Genomic DNA, 8,059 nt, shown 5'->3' on the forward strand with positions numbered 1-8,059 from the left:
CTCTTAACCAGTTCTAATTCTTTTTTTCCTGATGAGTGGTGTGATGTTGTTAGGGAGAGGCGGATTAAAACCATCTCATGATAGATGAGCCCCAAGGGTGAAGGAACTCATGATCCTGAAATCTGGGTCGTGGGCCCCAAGGGTGAATGGGCTGAGGTTTTGGTAATATAGGCTACATTTGGGAGATGGTATCATTGCGCCCTAGACAAGCAAGTCTCCCATCCAGGATTAGAAATCAGAAGGGGATTAAGATTAGGCCTAAATAAAGAGAATGTTTAACTGTATTATGAGCAACCCTAGTCATTAATTTGTAATTACTATAGCATGGTAGGTAGTAATGTATGTTTCCCTTTGAGAATCGATAGCCTTTAAATAAGGGACATTACAATTGGTATTAGAGAATAATCATGCCACTTTGTGAAGATTAGTTAATGAAAACTTGCTAAACGAGGAGGGCTACATCCATCATGAGTGAACAAATTGCCAATGAAATAAGAACTTTCATGGAACAAACCAATCAAACCCTTTTAAGCCAAAATGAAAGACTAGAAAAAATAAATCAAGCACTCCTCCAAGCTTTGCAAAAGATGGGGTATTCAATCAATAACCTTAAAAATAATTCCTCAAATGGGAGAGACGTAAGTTCAAACCATTTAAAGAATAATAATGAATCATCTACACCTAGGGTACCCAAACCCTCTTTCCTACCTAGGGAAGATATACCAAGGGAGGAAGAAGAAATTGACCCATCCACAAATAGCACCAAAGAAATTGCTAGAGCTTTTGTAAATCTTGAACTGAAGATTAGGGAACTTATAACATTTAGGGAGTTTTGTGAATCCAAGAGACATGAGGTACCTAGGAAAGAAAAGCAACTGAATAAAGACTTAAGACATAAGGTGAATAAAGTAACACTTCCAAACTTTGATGGATCAAAAAAAATTACAGCCCACGCTTGGTTGCAAAAGTTGAACACCTATTTTACTCTCAACCCAATGACTAAAGACGATGCACTCCAATTCTCTATCCTACATTTCGAAGGATTAGCCACAAGTAGTGGAACCATGGAATCAACACACAAGGGCACCAAAATATAATTTCTTATGATGAGCCATCTCAATAACTTTTCAAAAGGTTTAATTGAAAACACCCTCAAATATATTTTAAAGACTTGGCTCAATTAAAAAAAGGAACATTAGATGATTACATAGTTGAAATTCAAAATATTTCAGTTAGGGTTTCAGGAATTGATGAAGATAGGCTCACCTATCTATTTGTTGAAGGATTAAAGGATTCAATTCAAGGATTGGTAAGTGCTTTAAATCCTACCTCTCTTGAGGATGCAATTGAAAAAGCCCTAAAACTGGAAGATACAACCTCAAAGGATAATACAAGGGATACACACACCAAACCTCTCTATAATAAATTGACAAACATAAAAATGGCATTCTCTATAAAAATGACCATGAGAGGCTTAGGAAAGAAATATTATGCTTCAATTGTAAAGAGAAATGGGAGTGACACCATGTTTGTAAACAAGAGGGAAGAAAAAAGAAATTGTGTTACAAGTGAAATGAGGAATGGAGGAGCAGACATGTTTGCAATCTTAAGGACCAAATAAAGAAAGGTTTGTGTTTTAAATACAAAGAAAATTGGGAACCAAGGCACATATGTTGGAAAAAAAGTCGAGTTCATAATATAGAGGCAATGTCCAAAGAAGAAGCAAGAGAAAGATCAAATAAGAAAGCAAGGTACGATAAAGGAGATCTCAAAAACATCCAATCAAAAGAGGAAGGGACAATAAACAAATGTAGCTTCTTGGAGTAACCAATCTAGTAAGACTCAACATCCTTACAAATTACCCAACAAGGAGCATCTAAGATCCACATTTTACAAGATTGGATAGAAATTAGAAATTGCTTGAGGACAAGCAATCCTAAGTGGGGAGGGTTGTCATATACCCTATATTGTAAACAATAAATTGTGATGTATCGATTTATTCAAATTAAAAACAAGCATGAATCTTTTAAACAACTGATCAATATATAAACATATGTTAGAGCCTATCATTATCTATTTATTTCCCTTAATTATATTACATATATTACAAGTATGTATTAATAAACAATGGATAAATAATTTATAATTAACAACAAATCAAATCAAATCAAAGTTATTACTAATAATGAAAACGGCCAATTATAATAAATAATAACTACTAACTAAATTAAAATATGAATTGCTAGTTGGGCACACATAACTATTACCAACAAGCATTACCTAGTAGTCAAAGGAAAGGCACGAACTTTGGGAAGAGACTCCACCATGGGCATAAGGTGTGGTTTTTAAGACAGTCATTGGGTGCTACTTAAGGGAAAACAATGACAAATAAAAGTTATTGAATGTGGAAGGACAAAGACAGTCACCATTTTTTATTGGTAAGGATTGATCACCATCGATCAGGTCATATCAAAACTGTTATTAAGTTACAAGAAGTGAAAAATTTAGTGGCTAATATTCGCCAATAGGCTATTTTTTGAAATTTGGGAATCAAAATTTGGCTAATCAATTCAACTTTTAAGGTGACTCGAATCACCATATTTTTACAAATTTTTATTTTAGTGTTATTTAAATCGGTAGAGAATTTATTTTATTTAATTTTTTTTAACTCAAAGATTCACTACAATATTTGATACATGATTGGATCAGATTCGCCAATATTTTATAATTTATTGTAGAAATCTAAATTAATTCACCAATAATGTATCATAATTATTAGTTACTTTAGGGTTATATCAACAATTTTAGTTGCCACAATTGGTTTAAAATAGAATCTAATGAGCTTCATTGTATTCCATGAGGTAAATTGTACCTACAAGTTGTAATGCTCATGGGGTTTGAAATTGCTTTTGAATTATTGACCTGAATGAAAATCAATGGTCTAAAAGCAATTTTTGGCCCCATGAGTATCACAAATTGTTGGTACCTTTTATCTCATAAAATACAAAGAGGACTATAATTTAATGGTAGAAACTAAATAAAGTAGATTCTACCCCTTAAACTCATTAATGATTTCCACCTTTAGGCCTTTACTTTTCTATAAAAAACTATTTCTTTAAATGAAAGGATTTGCAATAGTAATAAATGTATATTCATATTATTTTTCAAGATTTGCCAATATTTTCTACCAAAAAAATTGATATAAAAAAATTCGCAAATAAAATTAATATTTTTCTTTTAAAAAAGGAAAGATTCGCCAATAAAAATTATTATTATTTATATATATATAATATTTTATACAATTCTTAGAGAGGGGGTTTCATAAAGTTATCACTGGTTACAAGCAATATCATCCTTGTTCTTGGTGGTATGCATGGGGATGTGCTTAATATGTATGTTTAATAAATGAAGTATGGTAATGATGTAGGAGCACCGGTCTAGTTCTTATTGGTTGGGCAGTTTTCAGTGGCATTGCTTGAGATAGTGGCATTTCTTCATGCGTGAGTGTTTAGCATTGTTATTTTGGGTTTATTCCCTTGTGTTCATGGTCTTTATCGTGTTCGAGTTTCATAGCATTTGGCTTTGTTTTCGGTGAGGTGTGGATTCCGGTATTGGCCCAATTGATATGTTCTTACTGGTTAGTCTCACAGTGTGTTGAGCGGAGTTGGATCGGGTTGCAGTTGATTTCTGTGACTTGCAGATCATTGGAGATGTTGCTTTGGGTCTTGGTCGATATTTCTAGAGGTTTGTGCTTCGTTTTATGATTTGGAGATTGTTCTTCGTGATTTGAGTCGACATGTTACTGTTGCACGTTTCATGAACCGGTTGTTCTTTGGGCCGACTTGATTGAGTTGTAATTATTTGAGGGCGGTATAAATGGAAGTTGGTGAATCATTTGAGGATATAGAAGTTGGAAGATAGAGGATAGAGTTTTGAGATCGAGCGAAGATGTAGATCCAGCGAGATTCTGATCCGGTTGGACTGAGGTCCGGATTAGGGTAGAACCAACAAACTATTTTCGGAAACCAATCTGCTATGTGGATGATCTGCGGATCTTGTAATTGTGATGTAAGCATTATTTGAATCCTGGACTACGATCCAGCATGTGGCATGTGTAATCTTTCAGATTGTAATAAGATTTATTCAAATTGTTTACCGGTTTTGTATTCTGTTATGTTACCAGTTGTTCTTTCTACTATTTCTAGCATCTTGAAACCGTTTACCGACATGTTTTGCATGATTTATGTGTTAAGCTGCAAGGTTGGGCTATCCTTCATTGGATCTCCCTCCCTTGACTACATCAGATAGTGTTCTTATATAGAATTTGATATTAATATTAATATAGACTGCAATATGTATGACAATCATACTTAATTTCATATACATTCATAGTACAAGAAGATATTGATATATTTATAGTCTCGAGCTCTTAAAAAATTCTAATTCCTTTTTTCTTGAGGAGTGGTGCGATGTTGTTAGGGAGAGACGGAGTGAAACTATCTCGTGATAGATGAGCCCTAAGGGTGAAAGAACTCATGATCCTAAAATTTGGGTTGCGGGCCCCAAGGGTGAATGGACTGAGGTTTTGGTAATTTGGGCTGCATTAGGGAGATGGTATCATCACGCCCTAGACAAGCAAGTTTCCCATCCAGAATTAGCAATCGGAAGGGGATTAAGATTAGGCCTGAATAAGGAGAATGCCTAACTATACTATGAGCAACCCTAGTCATTAATTCGTAATTACTATAACATGGTAGGTAGTAATGTATGTTTCCCTTTGAGAATTGACAGCCTATAAATAGGGGACATTACACTCTAGCACCAATTTTTACTAAGTTTGATTCCATGGAATAAAAAAATAGGGTGACATGAACTAAAAAATAATATTTCCCCAAACAATAAGAGCTCAAGCTGAAAAGAAACTCCACTGGCTTAGAGGAATTTAATGTTTATATGAAATCTTGCACGCCATGAATTTAAGGCCATCAGTTTACATATAACTCCTACAATTTCTTACCTAAAATTCCTCTCTCAAATCTCTCCCCACTAAGGAAAGAAAAAAACTATGGTACAACCTTTTGCAATAGGCTCCCACATTTTCTTAGCAGCATTTTCAGTTTGCCTCACTACTTGGGACTGCAGCCTTAGCGATTCCCATTCTTAGTTTCACTCATCCTTATGGTAATTACATGCCTTCAAAGTCAAGCTTTACTAGTACTCTAGAAATGAATATTTGGTCAAGGAGATACTTTTTAAAGCCATCTACATCACATTGCTCCAGTATTTCATTCATTTTTCTATGTATCTTTTCACTTACACTCTTTGGTTTGATGTAGAGGAAATTCCTTGTAACCTCTTTGCTATCGTTCTCTGCATGTGATACAAAATATGTTTCATCAGTTCTTGGCCTTGCCACGAATGACCTGTCTCACTATATGGTTAGAATATCCACTATGATATTTCCTCATCAATTTTCAATAAAGATAATGCCATTGGTTTCCACAGTCCATAATATTGGATTTGTATGTAAACTTTCAATTCGATTAGTTGCATCCCACATCTGTGACGTAGTATTACAAATACGACCATTGTTTTGCCTATAATATTTTTTGTTTACTTTCTCATTTCTTCATGGTGAATTTGATTAAAACCTAAACGATCAGTTTCTCTAAATCTTCCTACAATTCCCACCAAAAGAGCGCTTCAAAAGGCAATTTGATATTAACAATTCCAATTTTTTACTACTGAAACATAACTCAGACTGTGAAAGCCAATCCTGTATCTTTATTTGATTTTCATCCAACTATTTACAATGCAGATTTATTTTGGCCTCCACTTTGTTTGTTAAAAGATGTTGTTGAGATTAAGATGTTTCAATCTTACAATTCAAACATGTTTATTTTATTTATTTATTAGCAGATAGATTATTTTTAAGTGGGGATCATCCCATCGAAAAATGTCTCACACCAGAGTTCTTTTCGTCTGTCGATGTTTATGGTCGTTGGTTTCAACAGGACAATGTCGCCCAGAATGTGTCACCGTGCTCAAAGACCTCTTGGGTGTAAAATGCCCTTACAGGCTTGTACTGCAATTCTAAACTTATTCCAGGATATTGTACTGCGGATCTGCACTTATTCCAGCAGATTTGAAAGAAAAAGCAATAGAAATTAGGGAATGTAGGGACTCAGTTAAACTGGCTCCAAAACGATACTATAAACTTCATGTTATTGACTCTTTTGCAAAATCACAGTCGTAGATTGCACGATCAATGGTCTATAATGCACAACTAACTCTATGTTATTGACTTTCTGTGGTATGACAATACGATTTTGGAGCCAATTTAGTCACGGCCAGAATGTAGAGCAAGACAATTAATGAACTTAAGAAACACAATCTCAATGCAGATAGGTGTTTTTGTCATACACTTGTAGATATCCAGCACAATTTTTCATTGCCCTGTTAACGTGCATGAAACCCACAATCACTTTCTATCATACCTCAAATATAGAGGGAATTCAGAATATGGGAATCTCAACTAAAGAAAAATCAGATTTTTATGTTTGATTCAAAAGGCTTTTTAAAATCCAAAAACCCTGCAAACTTCTATCTTCTCTGTTATTATGTCAAATTCGGTTGCTAATTGCTTTTGGAAACACAAAGGAGAGCGATGTGAACAAAAATGCATATCAGTCACAAGCAAGGCCTCAGCAATACTAGGTATCTTAATGGTGGTACTGGTTTTGCCTCGTTCCTTGTAGGCTCCTTCATATCATCATTCATTTTTAATTTCTCCTCTATTGGGGGAAAACAACTTTGTGTTTCTAGAGGAAGTATTGCGTACCAAATCTGGACGTCAACTGTTAATGCATCTTACAAAGCAAAAATGTTCTATGCATTTTATGAAGCCACATAACCCACTACATTCGCTGCACATGCACCAATAATCTTATGGTTACAAGGAAGACCCGATTGTTCAAGCATGATTGGCAATATCTATGAACGTGGGCCATGGAAAGTTTCCTGTTCATCATAGCCAGGTAGCAGAACATCTCTTTGAAGCTTTGAAGGAGTTTTACAACACTAATAGGGAGTTGAGAAACTGGGTCTCATTTGTAATTGGTGAGAGCTATGCAGGTAAGAATGTTCTAGCATTGGGGTATTATATTTTAATGAAATCTAAAATGGGTGAAACAAATATAAAGAAATATTAAATGGGTTTACCTGAGGATGAAGAGTTGAATCCATTTGCGGATGTTGGCATAAATCTTCCATTCAAACTTGGAGGACTTGTTATTGGTAAGGGAATGACAAATATAGAGGTTCAAGTTCAGTCCCATGCTAATGTGGCATACGATTTTGAATTGATTGAATGAAAATAGAGAAGGCATATTGAATCGAGGAGGCATATTGAATACTTTACACAACAGATTGTAGGATTTATTCATAAGCAACAGTAGTTTGATTCCTACAAGGCGAGGTCTACTTAAATGGATTGGATTCAGAATACCATGAGCTCTAATGAAAATCTTTCTCATGTTGTGCTTCTAGGTGTTGCTCATGAGGGTCCAGCCGGCCAAAGTATTCACATTCAAAGAATGGTTGAAAAACGTATTGGAGAGCATTTTACTTCCTCGGCACAAAAGAGCAAATACACTCTTACAAGAAGTAACAGAGCTAAAATTTAAACTATAGTGTTCAATTTAGGATTCATGGTAAGGATGAATTCTTATTTGGTCCAGAGATATACTAACACTGTCTATACAAATAATAAACTCTCTTTTGCTATTAAAGCTATCCTTTTTCATTAATGTTGTCACCATTTTCTCAAACTTCTATATCAGTAGGGACTTTCTATTTTATATCAGAGTAATGCTATAGTAAATGAATAGAACGTTTTACTATGAAAATATAATATAGGCAAATGTTTGTTTAAGTTCTTGACTCAAGCTATTTTATATCAATTAATTGATTTACAATGGTCACAATTCACACATTTTTATGTTTAGAAGTTGTCTATTATTTAATATTTGGGAATAGGATGTAATTTAATATTTTTTTA

At 34.4% G+C, this 8,059-nt stretch overlaps 1 pseudogene; it reads left to right on the forward strand.

Annotated features, from left to right (window-relative positions):
- Positions 1 to 6,883: 6,883 nt before the first annotated feature.
- LOC131033352 (serine carboxypeptidase-like 50) lies at positions 6,884 to 7,373 on the forward strand (annotated as a pseudogene).
- Positions 7,374 to 8,059: the final 686 nt, after the last annotated feature.

This window comes from Cryptomeria japonica, chromosome 10 (assembly GCF_030272615.1).
Source record: "Cryptomeria japonica chromosome 10, Sugi_1.0, whole genome shotgun sequence".
Classification (NCBI taxonomy): Eukaryota; Viridiplantae; Streptophyta; class Pinopsida; order Cupressales; family Cupressaceae; genus Cryptomeria; species Cryptomeria japonica.